Source organism: Borostomias antarcticus (genome assembly GCF_949987555.1).
Source record: "Borostomias antarcticus genome assembly, chromosome: 29".
NCBI classification, from domain to species: domain Eukaryota; kingdom Metazoa; phylum Chordata; class Actinopteri; order Stomiiformes; family Stomiidae; genus Borostomias; species Borostomias antarcticus.
The window spans coordinates 3,121,118-3,126,117 of NC_140262.1; the positions used below are offsets into that span (position 1 = coordinate 3,121,118).

The 5,000-nt window shown below is 51.0% G+C and overlaps 1 protein-coding gene across 1 annotated transcript in view; it reads right to left on the reverse strand.

Annotated features, from left to right (window-relative positions):
- The window catches only part of ryr2a (ryanodine receptor 2a (cardiac)), a gene marked incomplete at both ends in the record, with an annotated part of 139,212 nt that overhangs the window by 87,187 nt on the left and 47,025 nt on the right, over positions 1-5,000 (reverse strand). The gene's annotated exons all lie outside the window — the stretch shown is intronic.

Genomic DNA, 5,000 nt, shown 5'->3' on the forward strand with positions numbered 1-5,000 from the left:
GTTATACAAGGCTACCGGGTTGAACGGATGAGTACCGACGCATGTTCACATGCGTGCTTCATCCTTCAGTGGCTGGAATGGAACGGGGCGCGACACATCGGCGGGCGGAGGCCGCTGACATGTCTTCACCACGAAGGCGGGACAGGAGAAGACGGCATCTGACGCCCGACTGATTTTCATCAACATCCCCAGAACAACCTTAAAGCCTCCGAAATCGTGTCTGGGGATCCTCCACCAGAAACATTTGAGTTTCAGAGACTTTGTTCCCTGCATCCATGTGACTTTTAAAGTATGAAAATAACAAAATAATAAGTAAGCCTACTGCAACAGCATTTTTATGTGAAATATTTACCTTCGCCCTAACGACGGTGCAGGGGTAATGTTTTCCGTGGAATGCGTGTGTGTTTGTTTTTTTAGCGGGATTACGCAAAAAAACAATTTAGAACCCGTTCAATTCCGCCAGTGCACAGAGCCACGAAATGCATTCATGGAGGTTTGTGCTCCCTGAGCGCCGTTTCTAGTTTTAAGTGAGCGTTCAATATGCGAGCGCATCTCAGTCTGGGCGTACACGACCGCGTCAGGTCTCCCTTTACCCAGCATGCCTGCTGTACGACGCCTCGCTGGCTGCTGGTGCTCCGCCAATCACGTCGCTTCTTGGCCTCGCCATGGTAACAATCAGGAGGGTTGGCGAGTATGTCCCAGAGTCATCAACAACCACGCCTGAGGTCTACCAACAGTCCTCAATCTCGCATATTGTGTGTGTGTGTGTGTGTGTGTGTGTGTGTGTGTGTGTGTGTGTGTGTGTGTGTGTGTGTGTGTGTGTGTGTGTGTGTGTACTGTATCTACATCAGCCCCTGGGCACTAATGACTGTGCATGTTGACTGATGTCAGGCTCTGCCATAGTTCATAGTGCTCGTCTGGCACCGGAGCTTAATGGCGCTCTTAAGCCTAATTTATACTTCGCAAAACAGCTCATGGCTCATGTCTCATGGCTCTTGGTTGCCATGGAATGGAATGCCTGGGCGGGCATTGTCTTTAGCTTCCATTCCATGGCAACCAAGAGCCATGAGACATGAGCCGTTTTATGAAGTATAAATTAGCGAAACATCGACACCCACAAGAAGAAGAAGTCCTACGGTAGCATCCACATACAGGTAGTCCCTCTGTGCGTTTCTGGTTACTGGCGCACTCTCCTTAAACTCATTTCTGCTTTAGTCGTGCTTCTCTGGCATTGATGACGCTATGCAGTTGGTTATATGTGCACACGCACACATACAAATAACACATATGTATGTTTACACATACAAACAAACAGCCCCTGCCTGGGTGTGGATGCCTGAGACACAGTTGACATCCTTTCTCTTTCTCTCACAGACATACACGTACTGTACACACACACACACACACACACACACACACACCTCCTTGTCTCCAGCCTGACTGGGTTTGTGCTATCGTAGCTTTGTGCTCATCTGTGTGTAGGATGATATCCCCTCAGCGTTTCTGTGGGACTGGAGCTTCCCAGCCAGGGGTGAGGCTGTGTGCTCGTATTAAAATCCCATTACGATCGCGCTTCACAGTAAATCTGATTACGAGCGATGGAGCTTTCTGCGCTGTAATCTCCAGCGGCGCGGATACCTGCTCCCCCGGCTCATCCACACACACACACACACACACACACACACACACACACACACACACACACACACAGGCCGGGATCCAGTCACGACGAGTTTATGCACTGTCATCGTTTACAAATGGCTACCTGTCCACACACACAGACACACGCGCACACACACACACACACACACACACCCGCACACACAAACGCCTGCAGGCACACACACACACACACACACACACACACACATACACACACTTTTACTGGAAGAATATTTATGGGTGAGTTTCAACCAGGTGGAGGCGAAAGGTGAAAGAAATTTCCACATTTCTACTCTGAATCATTCTGCGAATTTATACGAAAACCGTAAAAAAACTGACACGAGCAATGAAACGCTGCACTGCAGATTTGATTGAATTACAGCCATAGACTCCCTGTTGACAGAGGTAGGCTACGCCAGACTAGTCACATTGTCTTAGTTGCATCCTGGGCTGTTCTAGGTCGCTCATAGCAGCCAGACAGCCAAAGCAGCAGCGAGTGATTTTCACACTAAATGGAACCAAGATTACTTTGGACTTTGTCATGTTCTCTTCCCTCCCTCCTCCACTCACTCTTCAGCTGGCTGGGAATGTGCCTGGCTTACAAATGAGAGATTCAACCTCCCTCTCTCTCTCTCTCTCTCTCTCCCTCTGTCTCTCTCTATCTCTCTCTCTCTCTCTCTCTCTCTCTCCCTCTCTCTCTCTCCCTCTCTCTCTCTCTCTCTCTCTCTCTCTCCCTCTATCTCTCTCTCTCTCTCTCTCTCTCCCTCTCTCTCTCTCCCTCTCTGTGACGGCCCCGCCTACTCCATTTGCCTGTCTGGGTGTGTTGTGTGTGTGTGTGTGTGTGTGTTCTGTCCTAGCAGGTTCCTGAGGTGGGCGTGGCCGTCATCAGCCGCTACCCTGGCACACCTGGGCCTGGTGTGTCAGGGCTCTACAAGAAGAGCTGGGAGCTCAGTTGCTCTCGCGATTCCTCCCGGGGACACCGATTGCTTTGTTTTGCTTTATAGTTTGAACCTGGTTTTGCACTACTCAACACTGCATTCATACACCCTTCACTCACTCATTCACTCACTTACACCACTGATAACTGACCGCACATCCCATATTTGATTTATGTACTTTATGTCTTGTTTGAGTTTAGTTTAATTAAATATGATTGTTAATCCTTAGTTTGGTGTGCGTCCCCCTCCTTTGTCACTGCCATACACGGCTTGGTTTGTGACAAATGGGGGCTCGTCCGCTTTTTTGTTTGTGGGGCTGATTTGGGCCGTTTGGTTACCTTGTTGGGGTTTGGTTGTCTTTGGTCTGGTCTGCTTTTGTGTTTGGCTCGCCTGTGTTTGGAGGGGGATGCTTTTGGTTGCTGTGGATGCGTTTGGTTGCTTAGTTGCTTTGGTTTCTTTGGTTGTTTTGTTTGGTTGATTGGTTAATTGGCTTGTTGGTTCTGCAGTCCGGGTGGGGCTGATTGGTGGTGATTGCATGGTGGCGTTCTGGTGTGTGGCCTGGCTTGTTGGTGGGATTTCCCCTGGTAGGTGTAGCAACGTGTCCTGTTGGTCGCGTTGGTTTGTTTTTTTAGTTTGTTTTTTTAGTTTCTTGTTTTTGTGTGGTGTGTGGTTGGTAGCAGTTGTCTCGGGGACACTTCCATAGCTGTTAGGTGGGTAACCAGCTTGCTGGGGGCTTGGCCAGGCTATTGGGTTTGTGTTTAAAGAGCCCGCCGCTAATCCACACGAAGACTAGGGGCTAGAGTGGTTAGCTTAGTCTGTGGCAGGCAGTCTAGGTAGTGGGGACTTTTCCGCTTTCGTTGGTACGCACCAGGTTAGCCTGCCTTTGCGTCACTTGTGGTTCTGCTGTAGTTTCTTTTTTCTCCTTGGTTGGTTTGTTCAGCTGGTCCATGATGGCGGCGGTTGATGCGTTTGTGGCTGCTCCGAGTGAGGGCCTTTTGGAGGGTTGTACGCTTGACCAGTTATTTAAGATTGCTGATCGGTATCAGGTGGATCTGAGTGGTCTGGCCGATAAGCGGAAGGGGTCCGTGAAGGCGCGCATCATTCTCCGGCTGGTGGAGAAGGGGGTGCTGGCTGCTACATTGGAGGCCCCTGGGCGGTCTGTTTCTCCGCCGTTGATCAGGAAAGGTCCGTTTAATGTTGGCGCTCTGTCCTTTGAGCAGCAGAAGGAGTTGCTGTTGCTCCAGTTGGCTCATGATAGGCACATGCTACAGCTGGAGTTGGATCAGAGGTTGGCTGTTGAGCGGCTGCGTCAGGAGACGGAGCAGGCTAAATTGGATCTGCAGTCTGATAGATTGAGCTTGGTCAGGGACGGTAGGCTCTCCGGGGAGTTTTTTGGGGGGGAGCGTTCAGTTAAGTCGTCTGATCTGGTCAGTGATTTGCGTCTTGTGCCTAAATTTAATGAACGTGACCCGGATGTGTTTTTTGCTATGTTTGAGCGGGTTGCTGTGACGCGATGCTGGTCCGATGCGGAGCGGATTTTGCTGCTGCAGTCGGTGTTGACTGGGAAAGCGCAGGAGGCGTATGTATCTTTGCACGGTGACGGTATTACGTACGAGGCGGTTAAGGCTGCTATTCTCAGAGCGTTTGAGTTGGTCCCTGAGGCTTATCGCCAGCGCTTTCGGTCCTGGGAGAAGGGGGCTTCTCAATCGCATATGGAATTCGCAAGGGAGCTCTCTAGTCATTTTGAGCGCTGGTGTGTGTCCTCAAGCGTGGCCGATTTTGAGAGTTTGTGTGACCTGATAGTCCTCGAACAGTTTAGAAACTCTCTGCCCAGTGGGGTTGCTACTTATTTGGCAGAACGTAAGGTCACGACGGTTACTGCGGCCGCGGGGTTGGCCGATGAGTATGTGCTCATTCACAAGAAGCGGCCTGGCGAGCCTGTGGAAGAGCCCGTGCGTCAGGAGTGGGGCGCCAGAGCGTCTGTTGGTTTTGGGGGGTTTTCGGGGAAGGGGTCCTGGGGACCACCACAGGGTGGTGATAATGTCTGCCACTATTGCCATGAGGTGGGCCATTGGAAGTCCAATTGCCCAGTGCTTAGGTCAAGGTTGCAACCTACTGCTTTGGCTGCCAGCGTTTCTACTCCTGCGGTGGGGGAGGAGAACAGTTGGCGGGTGCAGGCTGGTGGGATAGGCAGTCCCAGTGACTCATACCGGCCGTTTATCACCAGTGGGTTTGTGTCTCGGGTGGGTAGTGACATTAAAGTACCCGTTAAGATTCTGAGGGATACAGGGGCTGCTAACTCCTATGTGCTGGACTCTGTTTTGCCGTTTTCTGAGGAGTCTGACCGTGGGGGTAGGTTACTTATGCGAGGGATGGGATTAGAGGTGTTGCCTGTCCCAG